We start from the raw sequence: 17198 nt of genomic DNA, 5'->3' as shown, positions 1-17198 counted from the left end.
GATTCAAAGAAGAGGAGGTGAGAGATCAACAAAGCAGTGACAAGTTCTGCCGCCAAGGAGAAAACCTAATTCGCTGAACTGGATTACAGAGTCAGGTGGTTGGAACATTGGAATTTCCTCGAGTGTGGGAAGGAATACTAACAAAATAACACATCTGTGTTCTTAAATCCAAGGTAAGCCTTTTATTGTCTCTAATTTTATCAAACCCTTTAGGCTGAGTCCACTTATGTGTCACGTATGGCTGAATCCAAATGTTTTTCTCCTTCTGATCGTGGATGCTTACCTGGCTGGGAAACATGTAATCAACAGGAATAGGTATATATCAGCACCTTAGACACCAAGCAACAGACAGCCTCCTTCATTCACTATATGCCAGTGTTCCCCGTCATCTGTATTTCTATGTGCTCATTTATTTGTCCACCTGTGCACTGATACATCCATCTCTTCATTCAATGAGCAGTGAAGTACTTTACTAAGTAACATAGGGGTTACAACATTAAAGGTGACTTATATCCTACCTAGAGCTCAGATAATCAACGGAGATAATACTTTACATAAATATTTATAACACAAGAAAAAAAAGGTGTGTTGGTTTGTGGATGATGCAGCATTTGAACCAAGTTTTGAAGGACAGAAGGATGGGGAACTGAGGAGACTGAAATAGCAAAAGAAATAGAGTGGCTCTGGAAGCTGCACGTAAAATTTTCATAGGCCTAGTGAAGCACCAGTGAGAGGGATGTACCAAAACTTCATATAAATGAGTTTAATGAGCACTAGGGTACCTGATTCAACTGCCAAGTGGCTGTAGGTGGTAAGTGAGCATTTTGTAACAAATATTACCTTTATGTAACTACTGAGCAGCATAGATCAAACCCAGCCTCCACATAGGAGCCCTGAGGTTCAGATACTAGCTTCTGCGGAAATAGGATATAACCACTATTTAAAAATTGTTTCCTTTTTTTGTCTTGTCAGATGTAAAAACTGTCAGTATCTAGTCAGAGAGCCTCTGGATACTGACTCTAAGACTCCATTCAGGGTTTAAACCACAAAGTGACATGACATTGAAGTGTAATGCAAAAGCCTTCTGGGACAAAGAGTCTGAGAGATGACAGCACATTTCCTAGCACAAAACAATTAGAAACCTGATGCACTGAGATCCACGAAGCCCCATTTTCTTTAGTTAGTTTTACCAAAGAAACCTGTAAGATGGCAAGTTTTCCCTTACACTCCCCACCTTCTCCCTCCCCCATACCCCCGGCAGGATTATAATCACCCTCTGTCCCAGTCACATCGTATTATTAGTAAGTCTGGTAGGGCCATTGTCTGCAAATAATGAGCATATCTTGAGAGCAGGAATTGCATTTTCTGTTTTCTGTGCCCTGCACCAAGCGTGCAGTCAGTGTGCAATAATGTTTGTGAAAAAGTGAATGAATTAGTGATTGGCATGAGAGGCCTTGTATAATGAGCATCCCATCCAGATTTGATAACAGGATCCCTCAGTCAGTGAAAGAAATCCTACATTTGATAAAGGTTCAGAACTATGCGGAGAATACCTGAAGACTCCACAAAGTGTCTGATAGGGAAGAGGGAGACAGGAAAATGCTTTGAGCGGTTTCCACATCTTGGTCTCCTGATAAGCTGTCACATTGCAAATAAAGAAACTAGGTAAGGATTAGCCTGGAAGACGGAGGCGGCCTCCACATTTGGTGTGTCCTAAGACTAAGTAAACCTTTTTCCTTTTTCTGTGTTGTCTTTCTAATTGTGCATTACTTCCATCTAGATACAATTTCATGCATTTCCACCTAGTGGAAGACACACTGTAAGCCATATAACTGAACCCTATGTATCAAGTCAAATCTAGACAATGGCAGGAATATTTTCTCTAAATATGCATCGGGGGCCATTCCAAATGTCTGGATGACGCGTGGTTCTATATTCTGGCAAAAAGATACTACAGAATCCTGCAAAATTGGTAGGGATAACTCCAGACCCTAACAATATCAACCTCTTCATGGTGATAATAATTCATTTTTTTTTTCCCCAAAAAAATGAGGAAGGAATAAAATCAAACATGTGCCTGTGTCTACCTCATGAATTGTGGGAAGAAAAGAAATAAAGAACAGAGGCTATGACTTGTGCAAAACTTATTTTTTCCTCCTCCAAACACAAAATATTGTTAACAGCCCAATCTTGCTGTTCATATGGAAGAGAGGGAAGAAAGTGTCCCCTGGAACTTACATGTTACCTCTTTTCTATGATGCAGAGTTCTTGGGGGTTTTAAATGTTAGAGGTGTCTCTTAGCTTGAAGCAAGACCATGAGGTTCAAAATACTTTTTCCAGATACCAGTGGCTGGGTGTCCCTGAGAAAGTCACTTAACCTCTCGTTTTTCTGTTGTTCTTAAATCATGATAGTGATAATTAACTCGTTAATTATCTAGTAAGTTTTAAGGCTGAATTAAACATACAGAGTGTTTTGCAAACATAAAGAAAGATGCAGTCGCTTTGTAGGTACAAACTCCATCTAAAAATTCTACCTCTAAAGCTGACAACAAGAAATAGGAAATGTTAATGTCGGGACATTTTTGATAGAATCACCACAGGATCATTTGAGATCAGGCTTTCAAAATCTTGCTTTAATCTACCCCCTCAAGCTTTTCTTCCTTTCCTCCCCATATTTCCAATAACAATACCGTACGTTTGAGGAAGTTTCTGCTTTCACACATATTCTCAAGGTAAATGAGATGGCAGTGAAACGCCTTCTCACCACAGGACTCGGCGTCCTGGAGGTATTCAGCAAATGTCTTGTCGGTTTCCTTTCCCCTTTAATGATTCACAACATTCGGGAACTTCCCTGAAGTCATATAGCTAATGGTAAATGGCCAAATAGGGACTCAAATGCAGGTTCTGAGATGCTAAACTTCAGCACCACATTTCAGGGCATCACCATTACTTCACATGTCTTTCTGCCATCTGGGTAAGCAACAATTGCCAAATATGGAAACTTTCTTGTGACCCATCTCTCTATAACATTACTTTAGTAGTGTTTAACTATCCCTAATGAAAGTTCCTTGAAAAGCCTTTCTTCCTTGGTTTCTATGACTCTGATTGAGGGATTATGATGAACATCAGATATTCCCCTTTGGGTTGATGGTAGGAAGGGAGGAGATTTTATAATGGTCTCAAATACAAAATAACCTGAAACCTGTTGCATATGAAATTAGCCAGAAAGATCTGTGACTCACGTAATGGTTCCATTGACTCTAGGACAGGGTAGAATTTCTATCACGTTGGAAACCAAAATCAAAGATCAACTCTAAATGTCATCTTCAGAAATCTACTGGCAGCTCTTTAGACTGTGCCTCAGTGTGTAATTTTTTTTTCTATTTGATTCCTGTGCTGATTATCCTCCTGCTTCTCTGGATTCTTCCATCTGAATCTCTTTCTCTAATTCATATATTTCTGCCAGCCCCCAAAATGGAGATAATATCCCCAAAGTTCTGTCCTCCTTTCTCTCATTCTCCTTCCTGGTTCAGCAATAATCTTCAAACAAATGATTCTTAAAGTAATAGACCTTTCTTTGAGCATAAGGGAGACCTATATTTCAAACTGCTCTCAGGTTTTTCTAGAAACAAACATATACCAAGAATAATCAACATCTTCTCTGCTCAGATGTGCTCTTCCCACTCTCACTCTCCTCCTTGTCGTTCGGGTCTAAAATGTAAGGATCAGCTTGCATTGTTTTTGCCTTTTGCCCTGCACAATAACAAATTATACATTTCTACGCATTCAGTTTCTACAATTTTATTCAACTATCCATCAGTGGTGTGCCAGAGCTGGCAAAAGTCAATTGTTAAATTCTCAGAAATCCTGCTTAAATAATTATATTAAAAATAAAGGTAACACTCAAAATACATTGCTTCTTAATTATTTTACATTTATGCCCTTCAGGTGAAAATATTATATAATGGTATGCTACTGAGTATCTCTCCCCAGCTTTTGGATTCAGTGATGTCACATTTGTAGCCTGGAATCAGCCACTGTGGGAGTACTTACACCAAGGTAATTGACAAATAGTGTTCCCTACCTCCAACCCCTGCCACCCCAAGCTGGTGGTTACATATTACCAGCACACAGACTATCCTAATTCACCTATTCCTACCACCACCCAGGGACAGACAGGAGATGCTCATTACTTTGTTCTTCCATCCTCATTTGCTATACTATACTCTTTCCTAAGATTCTGTAGGCTATTATCCCACAAATATTTACTGAGTGCCTATCGTGTGCTAAAATATCAGGGAAGTGGTGAACAAAACAAACATCATCCTTGCCTCATGGAGATGGCAGTGTAGTGGGGGAATTTGATATTAATAATCATATGAATAAATATATAATTATAAATCTCAGCAACTGTTGTGAGGTAAATGTGTAGAATCCTGGAAGAGCACCTTTGAGGAAGTGTCATTTAAATTGATATCTGTTAGGAACTGGATTGTGTTTCTTCAAAATTCATATGTTGAAGCTCTAACCCCCACTGTGACTGTTCAAAAATAGGGTCTTTAGGGAGGTAATTCAGGTTAAATGAGGTCATAATGGTGGGTCCCTAATCCAGTAGGGCTGGTGACCTTGTAAGAATATAAGAGACTCCAGAGATCTCTCTCTCTGTGCACAAGTATGCAGGAAAGGCTGTGTGAGGACACAGTTAGAAGGCAACCATGGTAAATTAAGCCAAGAAGAGAGGTCTCACCAGAAACCAACCCTGATGGCACCTGAGTCTTGTACTTCTGGCCTCCTAAACTGTGAAAAAATAAAGTTATATTATTTAAGGCACTCAGTCTGTGGTACTTTGTTATGGCAGCCCTAGCGAACTAATACAATACCTAAAGGACAAGGCATGGTTTGCTGAGTGAAGATGGGTGGGAAAGCTTTTGAGGAGAAAGACTATCCCAAGAAGAGGCCCTGGAATGGAAAATAGCTTAGTATATTGGAGTAATTAAAAGAAAGCCAGGGTGGCTGGAAGGCAGTGAGGGAAAAAGGGCATGTTCTACACATCTATTTTCCATTTTAAGGATTGTTTAAAATTTTTATTACATCTATAATTCTATTAACAGCAATTGTTTAAAATAATTCTGTTTTACTTATTCATAGCTTACCTTTATGACATGGCTCATCTATTCTTGAGTTCTTTATTTTGTTACATTTATTGGTTTGCTAGAATACGTCTTTGAATAGTGCTTCATATAAAATATGTGTGGGTAGTATTATTTCTGATGTCTTATATATCTGAGAAGTTCTTTATTTGCCTTTACATAGGGCCAGCAACTTGGCTATGTGCAAGATTATTGGGCTCCAATATTATCTCCTCAAACTCTAAATATATTGCTCCACGGTCTTCCTTTGTATTTTGAAGAAGTCATAGGCCAGCCTTATTTTTTGTCTTTTAGTAGCAATTTTACCCCAAGTACTTGTGGGTTTTTTTCATTAATTTAGAGGTTCAATAATTTCATCTGGATGTGTATTAAGCACTGGTCCCATCATTAAATCTGCATGGCTCTCAGGTAATAACAATACTTTTACTATAAGAGTCACAGCTCTCCCTCAGAACCAGGAAAATTAAACATATTTTAAGCTTCCCCACCTCTGGGCTTTTGCTTATGCAGGCTCTTTGTCCTTATTGTGTCCACATGTTGATATCTACCTTCCTTCAAGACTCAACTCACACGCTGCATCCTTGATCAAGACTTTACCCTTGGTTTATTTCTCTTTGGATCCTTATGACAATTTATACCACTTTATTGGCAACTGCCATACCTTATTTTTGTTTTCTGGTTATTATCTTTATGCCAGTTGATACTCTCCTTTAGGGGAGGAACAACAGCTTCCTTGTCTCTATTGAGTTTGACAGTTTCCCCTGGCAATTTCCATGCCAGGGAACTCAAAGGTGCTCAACTTGAGTTGCAAATTTTTTAAAAACGTAAGTTAAAAAATATTGTCAAACGAAGACCCAACTCAGCCATAAATAAATAAATAAATAAAAAATATTGTCTTCTCCTGGATCAATGACATACACAGGAACATTCCCCCAAAGGCCCCTGCATGGGAGTATTCCTTTGATACATGTTTATAAAGATAAAGGGAGTTCTTATAACTTGATGAGATGGAAACAACCTGTGCTTATGTTTTACTCCAGTTGCTCATAAATAACAAACCTCAGGACCCACATTTTTCTTAAGAAATTGAACGTTGAACATTCAGAGCTTTTAAAAGAATGCCAGCCTACTTTTGTTTGAATTTCCAAGTTCCCGCAGCAGCACGTATTTTACTTCCTTCTCCAATTTGCTCTATTTTTCACCCATCAGTATCTGAGTGCAGTGCACCTCTCAAAATGAAGAATTGTAGTTCTAAAAGCAAATGCATTTTTCTTTGATCCTGAAAAACTTAGCTCCCCATAGTGGCGATAATGATGGAACCCTATTTAGTGCTGTTTGTTTTTCATCATTTCAACAGCCTTCAACGTGAAACATGATAAGAACAGCAAAACTGATAAACCACCCTTATTTTTATCTGTCTTCTGTCGGAGTACTTGCCAAGCACAAAGACAGATTTTTCTAACTATCTTTGGGAAAAAAAGAAGAGTGCATAACCCTGTGCTTCAGGCTGAGGCCAGCACAATTTGGGACATTTATTATGTTACAGAAAATTCCAGCAAGAAGGGAGGAGGACAGCACTTTTAAATCGAGTCTAGGATTAGGTTGGTCTCTGTTACCCTTGGAGTAAAACCAACTCTGTAAGTTACCTTCGGGTGAGGACAATAATTCCACTAACGTAAACCAAATTATTGACAAACTTTTGCCTTAAAAAAAAAAGGTTTCAGTGAGTGATAGACATTCCAATGTTTACAAGCTGAAAAACTAGGCAATCCATTAAACAAATACGCCTACTAGGAAATTGTTATTACTTCACTATTATCATTCATCCAGTTACAACATTTGTTTTCAATTTCTAAAAACATGATTGAGTTAGTCCCAGGAGTTGAAATATGCTTAATGTCCCGTGATGCGATACGGTAGTAATGTGCAAAAGGAAAACATTAAGAGGCACGAGGGGGCTATTTTGTACTAAAATCATTCTGGGTATGTGCTTAAAAGTTGGCTTTTCTGATTAATCTGGTGGAGTTTTAATGCTGACCCTTTACTGATACTTCAATGATATGGCAAAGAAAGACAATAGAATTAGAAGATTGTACAGATCATTTAGTTGGGTGCAAAGATAGTACAATATGGCCCCAAAATCATGGTAAGCATTTCATACATATATCAGCTCATGCTTTGATTGGATATTATAGTTCAGCTATAAAAAGAATGGCATTTATGAACTGCAAGACTATTAAAAAAGGAATCTAATAGAATGGATTGAGTTTTATGACTGAGGTTTATAAGATTAATCAGATGACTATCCTGATAAAACTGTGATGTGATCCTGATATGACTGCTGTTTTGAAACTCTTCTTTTTTTTTGACAAAAATTAACATTTAACTTAATATACAGCTATACTGGGCATCTCTAAAATATTTAGGGCTCTCTACAAAAAACAGACCCATAAGTATTTTAGTATTACATCCTCTGGCATCTCTTTAGAATGACCAGAGAAATTATACAGATTTCTTGGATATAAATATTCATCTGCCTAATTCACTTTTATATATTATTTTAAAATAAAAACTAAAAAGATATCTTTGGACAAACTGTCATTGAAATGCTGTAGAATATATCCATGCTATTAAGTAGTTGTTTGCGAGGGCAATTTTGCAGTGTTTGTTAAAATTTAAAATGCACACATCCTTTGACACACACTTCTAGAAATCTTTCATGGAGGTATATGTATACATATGCACAGAGAGTTTTAGAAAGTGATTTTCATTGCAGCATTATTTGAAATAGCAAATTATTATAACTAAGGAAATAGTTAAATAAACTACAGTATATAAATACTGAGAATACTATGGGCAGTTAAAAGAATGAGGTAAATCCACGTATTGACCAAGAAAAAAAAAGATTTCTAAATATGTTGCAGAGCAATATATACATCATGATAACACTTATATTTTTTACAATTCCACACAGTACAGTTATATATTGAATATTTTTATATGCATACCTGTTGATTCATGGAACTCGATCTGCATAGATACACAAATTATACCAATAGTTACCTCTTGGTGGAGAATGGAATTGGTGATGGAGATGGTAAGGAGGCCTTTCACTTTAGATGAAATGTATGATTTTTTTTTTTTTAGCAAGGACAATATAATCAGTAATAATGGAATTAAAAAGAAATATAAGACAGTGGATAAACAGTTACTATTATAAAAATATGAAAGATCAGTGAACAGTTGAGGATCCAAAGAAGTAGAGAGAGAAGATGGAACCTCATTCACTCTAGCTCGGGAATACTGCCCAGAGACGGATTCTCAGGAGAAGTCAGGGTGATGTTGGCAGCCCTAGCAGCCTGGACTTGATCGTGCCATCAGGTGCTGGCCTTCAGCACAGAGAGGAGAATTCTTAGTACAGAGTTAAAATAAGCAAAAGTTAGGATGAGACCACCCAGGACACTGATCACTCTAGAAAGAAAAAGTGCATTACACTCTTAGGTGGCATCCTCTGATGATCAAAAGTTCACACTTCATCGGCAGAGAAGAAGCAGAGACTAAGCATAGAACAACTGACCTGACAAGGATCCTAGTCTATAATATTGAGAGGTCAGTACCCATCATATTCCCTCAGGGCATTTTATTTTTCCAGATGGGTGAAGGGGGATTTCTTAAAATGAATTACGCCTATAAAAACCAAAATCTACATGGGTCTAATCTGACTTTTTCCCCCAAATATAATTGACTCAAAAATCCTCCAAAGGCTTTTCTGTATAATCTTGGCTCTGTCCCAACGTTATCTGCCAAACACATTCCTTATTATTCTTAAAATGTGATGCTCAAGATAAAGTAGAAGGCTAATATGTTTATATAAAGAACACCTGAATATGCCATAGCAGGTTTTATTTTACAGATAGATAGAGGAGGCCATTAGGCTGAGATAAAACAGACTCAGGTGGTTCTTATAATTGGTAGTTGACTTGAATCTGAATGAGGTCAATTGAGTAATGCTATGGAATTATGAGAAACTATATCTTTTTCACTGAAATTTTCTTTGTAAATGGCCATATCAGTTCAATCCATATTCTAAATTTTGTTTAGAATGACACAAAATTATCCACATTTTGAGAGTGGATACAACCATTAACCAGGTCTGCCAAATAAAACCCCACAGGTTGTGTGCTGCTCAATGCAAAGAAAGTACCAATCATGTAGATTATGATGTTTCCAACCTGTTCAGATCACACAGCAGGCTCACCATTAGCAACATAAAGGCTGTTACTCTTGACTCAGGTTAAAGGAGAGTCAAACAGAAGAGCTACTGAAAGGTATTTGGAAAATATTCAAACTTTAGCAACTTTATTTCGATTGTTTTGCAAAGTATATCTGTGTTTTCCCACACGGACAAGATTTGGGGGGTTTTGGTTTTGTGTTTTTTGCTTTTTTAAAATGCGATTATCTTCATATAAACATAAATGGTCCAATGGTTTTCAAGGCTCTTATCAGGGGTTATAAATTGGTAGCTCTGTTTTATTTAGTCCTTTTGTTTGATTCACACAAGGTTTTTTAAGGCAGTGAGAATCTCAGTCTCAATACAATTTACCGAATGTCAGGGTCTGCTTCACTTATTTGTATCACCCTGCAGACCTTCAGCAGGCCTTTGTGTTGGTGTTTCCAGCGGCCTGATCTGGCTTCTTAAACTCACAGGTTTCTGAATTAATGCATCAGTACTGCTCACTGCCTTATCTAACTCCTCAGCCTACTTAGATTTTTGGAAGGAGGAAACTGAGACCTAGGCAGGGTTAGGAATTTGACCAAGATCATGTGACTGTTATTAGCAGAGCTAAGACTTGGGTCCTTGTCTCCTCTTTCCCAGACTCATGCTTCTAGCAATGGAATTTTATTGAAAACAAGACGACAGTTTTCCTTAGAGCTCCCCAGACGGACCCAAGGTCCATGATTCTATCAATTTAGGCTGCCACAATGTTGGTGCAAAAAGGGTCTAAGCTGTGCCTATAACTGTCCTTTATTAATGAAACGTTAGCTCTCCCATGCTATTCAACTACCCGAAGAGAAAGGAATTAAGTGGCTTTTGAAGCATTGTCAAGATAGATCTTCATGTACCTGTGTATGAACTACTTATACTGATGTCAGCTCTATCTGTTTCAGATAGATGGATGACTTTCAGTAAGTGTAGTATTCATACATGATGACTACTTAATTAGTGAAAACTGGTATTAAGTGTATTTAGAATGCCATAATTGTCACGTTTGAGGATAGGAGTAGAAAGGAGAGGCTTTGCCTCCCATGCAGGGTAACAGTAGAAGATGGAAAACAGTCACAAGACTGTGACACCAAAGAGATGAAAGGTAATATAATTCAATTCAATAAATTCAAAATGAGAGATTCCTCTTCTGTGTATCCATCACCATGTGACGTATCACTAGGCATTTATGCATTATATGTCTATCCAAGTGATCTGTACACATACCTAGGCAGTATTAAAACATAGATTCCTGTGCTCTGCCCCAGAGATTCCAGTTCAGTAAGTCTGGAGAGGAACTCAAGATTGTGCATTTCCAACAAGCTCCAAAGCGATGCTGATGTGCTGGTTCATGGGCCGTACTTTGGGTAACAAGGCTGTAGAGGCACTCCTCTTCTAATATTTTTATAAGTAATTGAGGGCCAAAAGATGTATCAAATATACTCCTAATTATCTATGCACGTGTGCGTATATGTGTGTTCATATATATAAATTTTAAAAAATTTTTGATCTTTCATTCTTATATAGGTTTTTTTAACCTAACTGACTTAAAACTTAAATGCAAAGGGGAGAGCACAAAGTCTGCTTTCAAAAATGTATGATTTGCTTTTTTTTTTAAAGGCCAAATACTTTACTATCTCCAGATACCTGAAAATGTATGGAATTATCTTGTAATAAACCTCAGATGCCAAAAGCCCACCTTGCAAGTTTTCTTTGCAGGAAACAACCCCAATACGAACAAATCAGATACCATGTAATAGACCCAAAAGTATTTTCTCCAAAGACAGAAAGAAAAATATCCAAGCAATAGAACCCTGATTGGAAAGACACAATACAAAGATAACAGAAGTATTTTTAAGCTTCATTTTATGACCGGGGGCACAGCAAAATAGTTTGAAACAGAAAGTGTTCATGCTGATTACATGAAATCAAAATACACACTGTTCAAAGGCAGCCAACATTTAAAAAAAAAAAAATGCAGCTTAGTTTATGCAGTGAATTTTAGTGTTCTTTCAGTCTGGGAATATTTCAAAATACACTGCAGGTACAGCTGAGAAAACTCAGTGATACCCCTGTCCAGACCTCAGCTATTTGGTTATAAAAATATTTTCACATTTCCTGCAGATGTCTAGATTCCTTTCTTTGCTAGTAATTTTAATTCAGAACTCATTATTGACAGCTGTTTGTTCTGATAGAACCTAATTGCTCTTTTACCAGACTCAGCTGTGAGCAGACTGATTTCTTTTCCCTTATAGAGTATATTATACATAAACACAGGCAGGAAAAAAAAAATAACCAATTAACTAAATACGTGTGCATCAAATAAATCATTGAGAGCACTGATCAAGTAATATCTCTAACTGCAACATAGGTCAAAGGAAATTACAGCATTTACAGTTTACAGTATTAAATATAATTATGTGGAAATATTCATAAGCATTCAAATATAGGGATGGTGAGTGGCAGCATCTGAAAATGTATTAAAGAAACTTATAAATTACTACATTTGAGTAACCGACAGGGCACTTAGTCTACTGAAGGATTAGCTCAAGGATATCTATATACCAAACTATATAGACAGAACCTGAGAAGCCTGCCATAACCAGCACCAGTCAGGAGGAATCAAACATGCTGTGAGATCACTTTGCTGTGCAGATAATCCTTTCTCTGGAGGGGAGAGTTTCTGGGGACACACCAACTCTTTTGCTCTCCAAGCACTGCTCTGGACAAGCTGCTTTCCTTAACTTTACCAGAAGAGGAATACAGGTTTGTTGAAGTCAGAGCTATTTCCCCTGGGAGATTCTCTTCAAAGGCAGTGCCTCATTTTAGCAGCTCCCCAAGAGGTACGTGAACAGCTTGGCAATGTTCATTGTATCAGATGCCTGAGCAGCCTCGCTCATGGAGTCTAGGCCAACCTGGGGACCCCAAGCTGCTTTCCTTAGTGGACTCAGTCCCCTGAAGAGGGGTAAACCAAGGGCTGGATTCACTAGAGACCATATAAGCAGCAAATATAGTGCCTCTGAGAAGAGCAATACCTCGTTTTATTTCCTGTCTGTTTTGGAGACAGAGGGAATGTGGTGATCAGGGCTGAGCAAACTGTTCCTTAGCAAGGAACCCATTCAGAGAAAATGAACTTCTTCTCAACATCAGGGACACTATATGGTGCTTCCCTTTCTGGGGGTACTAAATGCTTCTCTTTGCACACTTAATCTACCTCATATAGGGAGGAAGATATTGGGAATGGGATGCTGATTACCCCGATAATTCTCCGGGACGCAGCATACATCTCCAGGAACACCAGACATAATGCTAATTAGAATGCAAGCCCCAGACTCAACACGTACAAAGCCTTACGTAATGAATGTAAAGTAACCTACGGGGCTGGGGACCCACAAAAATCTGATCCATAGCCTACTCCCAGCCTCTCCCCCAACCAAGTAACAATGGAAACCATTTTATTTGGCATTTAAGAATACCGCCACTACGCTTTATTATTCTTTTTTTACCTACACAACACGGATTATACGATTTCGCATTGTTGTATGGCTTGGCCCGTGGTATCGCTTTGGATACTGACATTTTCGCTCAATGTTCACGTATCCGTCAAATATCTGCTGAGTGTCTGTTTCATGTGGGCATAGCCCAGAGGAGAGGGATGCAATGGTGAACTCGTATACACCATTTCTCATCTCATATCTCTAAGATTTGGATGTTACAGTCTGAGGAAGAAATTCAGTTTTTGCCCATGGAATTACATACTCACCACATTTAAAAAGCCAATTTTTTTCTTGAAGGTTCACTTTTTACTGGAATAATTTAAACATAATAAGTATTGGCCGAATTGAAAAAACGATTTTATTTTCACATAAGCGTGACAGGGAAAGTAGTCTGACGTGATATGCTTGTTTTATGAGGAGTCAGTTTAGCAAATGGAAAGAGCGTGCATTTTACAGATTAAAAATCTGGCTTTTCCAACTGCAAGATATATGATATTTCATTTATTTATCCTCCCTCAGTTTTCTCATCTGTAAAATGTAAACCCATTCCTTAAGGTTCCTATAAGGCTATTGTTAGCAAAATGTCTTTTAGCTAACAAATTCTTGATAAATGTTAATTTCCTTACTTCCTTTTCCTATGAATTAAGGACCTAGAGTTGAATATTTGAATTCATTTAGCCTAATGGCAGAGGAGCTATGCAACCTTCCTGCTCCTACATGGTTTATATTAAAGACTTACACTAGTGAATTTATGAAACTAATATTCCATTTTATTTCTGATTTCTGTCCTCTGAGGGAAAAAAAAGTCATATACAACTGAATCAGATTTGAGACTTGGAAGGGACGTTAGAGGTGATCTAATCCGGTGGTTCTCAAAGTGCAGCCCCTCGGTCAGCAGCATGAGCATCATCTGGAAATTTGTTAGAAATGCAAATTACTTCCCTTACCTCAAGTAGCGATTATTGTTTGTTCCATCATTTGTTTCTTAATATGTGCATATAGATGAACTCATATGAATATGTGCATACAGATATCTGTATGCATTTTCTTACCTGATCTCCTTTTACCAACCAATCCACCCAAATTTCCCTTTCCTCCAAAAAGCCTCAGTCTGTTGCTCACTGCACCAGGTCTGCTGTAGGCTAGGAGGCTATCCTCTAGGATATCTATGTTCTTTTGTGATGCCATGGTGTTTATTCCAAAATAATCAGGTATTTTAGTTAAATAATTTAATTAAGAACATATTAAATAAACTAATGAGATATGATTACAAAATAAGAGTTGTTTCTGTGAATGCTAAGTTAAATGCTTTGGGAAGACTTACTACAAGTGATCCATTACTCCCTCAAAAATACAGTTGTGTTAGGCATTGGTAAGATAACTGTAAATAAATGGAAAATAATTTATAAAAATCTAGAAGGATTCTAATACTTAATTTGCTGCAAAGCCATTAAGTTCTTTGTCTATATTAAATACACTAAATGTACTAACCATATGTCATACTCAAAATTCTTAGTCTTAAATTTAAAAACTAATGAATTAATATAATATACAATTATAGATTTGAAGTTAATATTAACTGAATACGTACTTTCTTAGGCTTCTTTGCCTTAATGAAGCTTTCTCTAAATGACCAAGTCTTAACTGGATACATACATTAAGGTTTCTTCTGAACGGCCTTGATTGTTTTAGGTATCTTCCATATAGGTTATTATAAGCTCTTTGAGGAAGATGCCACACTGTTTCCTCTCCATACTCAATAGCTTGAAGCTCTGCACAGTTTAGTTTTAATAAATATTTATTGATTATATTTATCTATACATTTTATTTACTGATTTACTAGACAATTACTCTTAGTAGTTCATGGTCCTGTTTTATCACCGTGAGGCAAGTTATCTCATATGATAGCACTTCCTAGAGTACTTTGAGAAAATTCAAGGTGGGGGGGAAGAGTTCCATGTTTAAATAGGTTTCAGAAATTCCCTCTTGGAAATTCACAATGGAAATGATATTTTGTAGGGCTGAGAAACTCTGTTGTAAAACAATTTAACTTAGTTTAACCCATACTTATTTGACTATAGAAAATGTCTTCCACATAACATCCAGTAACAACTCAGGGTTTAAAGTGCATACACATTGATGGGGTATCCTGAATTTTCTGGGTGACTGGCCTTCTCATGTTCAAACCGTAATTCTGTTTCCATAGACTCTGTTTATACTTCTTGTAGAACCCAGATTGGGTATGAAAATCATGTGTCAGATTACGTATGCCAATAACTGTTTGGGAACTGGTCAAATTCGGATTTGTAAAACTGCTATTTCTATTTCTCTTCTGTTTTCTTTTTTCTAAATCAGGTAGCTAATCACTTCTGAATCCAGCTCTACTTTCACAGATCAAAAGAAGTCAGCTTTAGTCGGGGGAGTACGAAGCATGGACGTTAAATAACAGTGGTAGGGCTTAGGATAGACTGAGCCTTAAAAAAATAACATTTAATTTCAAAATAAAAGTGCTGAATTAAAAAAAAAAAAGTCTGTAAGCCAAAATTTACTAAGGACAGTTTTGGGAACAAGCTCTTTCTAGAGGGACGTGGTATCCATAGTCTGGAATCATTGTAAAACTTGATGCCATATGACTTTAGACTTAGAAAAGCAGTGTGGGTAACAGATTATAGTAGCATAAGAGATATAGTCCAGGAGTACTTAACCTGGAGCTGAGACAGTGGTAATGAGTGCCTTTTACATTAAATATGTCCATGGAATTTGAACATTTGCCTGAGATAAGGCTGCTCAGGTTATTAAAACCTCAAATGTTGAATAGCAGTTATGTAATGAGTTTCTTTTGAAAAACAGAAAATGAACTGCCATTTAATAAACACTGCCTGAAATGTTGATAACTGAAGCTGGGTGATAGGTGCTTGGGGGTTCATTATGCATTCTCTCTACTCGTGGGTATGTTGGAAATGTCCAAACTAAAAAAGAGTAGGAAAAATGGCCTCTTTTTAATCCCCCTGATACAAAGATTTTTTCAAATGTAGGGTCCCTAAGGGTAAGAAATAACAAAGAAGAAGTTGTTTATAACCATTAACCTAGTTCTAATAGCTAAAATTCGACCTAAGTTTTTATGTTATAGCCAAACTGTGATGTGATGCAGCTTTAAAAAGACACGTGGAACTAAGTGATAATTCCAGAAGTGCTACTTGATAAAATTATCCATATGCAAACATAGGCTGAGAATCCAGCAAAAGGTATGATGACCACCTTAGGAATTGTTGTACCTTTGTACCTTATGTATGCCACAAAGATTCATTCTAAAAAAGACATCCATGCAGAATTATTATCTCAGATTTTTAGAAATGTGTTTATTTATTCCTAAGCCTTTAGGAAATATAAACACAACAACAAAGGCATACATAATGTACTGGACTCTTGTAACTCTTGTAACTGGACTACATTCACAGAGTTTCTTCCTGAATTCTGAAAAGGTTTTGCTAAGCTTGTGGCTTTACTATTGTACCCTACAAACCAATAAGTTTGAGTTTAATTGAACCAAGACAACAAGTGAATTTCAGGCTGTAATACATCAGAGAAAGTAGTCTGAAGCCAGGTCAATCATTTCCAGACACACAAAGGAGGGATGAAATGTTAACCATAGGTTATAAAGAATTTTTGTGGTTTTTAACATCATCAAATGTAAGTGGTGAGCAAAAGTCCAGACTTAGAAAGGCTCTCTGCCCAATTGATTAGAATCGGAGCTGGGTATAGGTTGACAAAGTAAGGCTTTAAAATTTTTATTTGTATTTTTAACCTTTTGACCCCCTTCATCCATTTCCCCAACTTCCACCCCCCTTCTGGCAATCACCAATCTGTTCTCTGTATCTGTGAGCTTGCAGTGTTTTGTTTTTGTTTTCATTTTTGATTTCCACATATAAGAGAGATCATATGGAATTTGTTTTTCTCTAGAATGACTGATCACCTGTGAACCCAAGTTGGGACTGAATTTGAAGGTAGTCAGAGAAAATTGCTTATTACGCTTTCCATAAAACCACAAAATACCTAACCATCACCATCATCATCATCATCATCATCATCATCATCACCGTGAGTAAATAAGCATTTAATCTACCAAATTTTATGCAGTTTTCCCTTGTAGAGAAGATGCCTTTAGCAAATGACCAGATTGTACTCTACTTTCCTAGAGAAATAGAAACTCAGGTAAGTGATTTGTACAAGCTCTCATAGTTTTAGGGCAGTAGAATATCTCTTAATTTTCTATGTATGCAATTTCCA

The 17198-nt window shown here is 37.1% G+C and overlaps 1 protein-coding gene across 36 annotated transcripts in view; it reads right to left on the bottom strand.

The window, feature by feature from the left end:
* Nucleotides 1-17198, bottom strand: part of PTPRD (protein tyrosine phosphatase receptor type D) — a 2174486-nt gene that overhangs the window by 14305 nt on the left and 2142983 nt on the right. The window lies entirely within an intron of this gene.

The sequence above is a fragment of the Balaenoptera musculus genome, chromosome 6 (genome assembly GCF_009873245.2).
Source record: "Balaenoptera musculus isolate JJ_BM4_2016_0621 chromosome 6, mBalMus1.pri.v3, whole genome shotgun sequence".
NCBI lineage: Eukaryota > Metazoa > Chordata > Mammalia > Artiodactyla > Balaenopteridae > Balaenoptera > Balaenoptera musculus.
The sequence above is the reverse complement of the archived record's forward strand: the minus strand, read 5'-3'. Positions and strand labels throughout refer to the sequence as shown.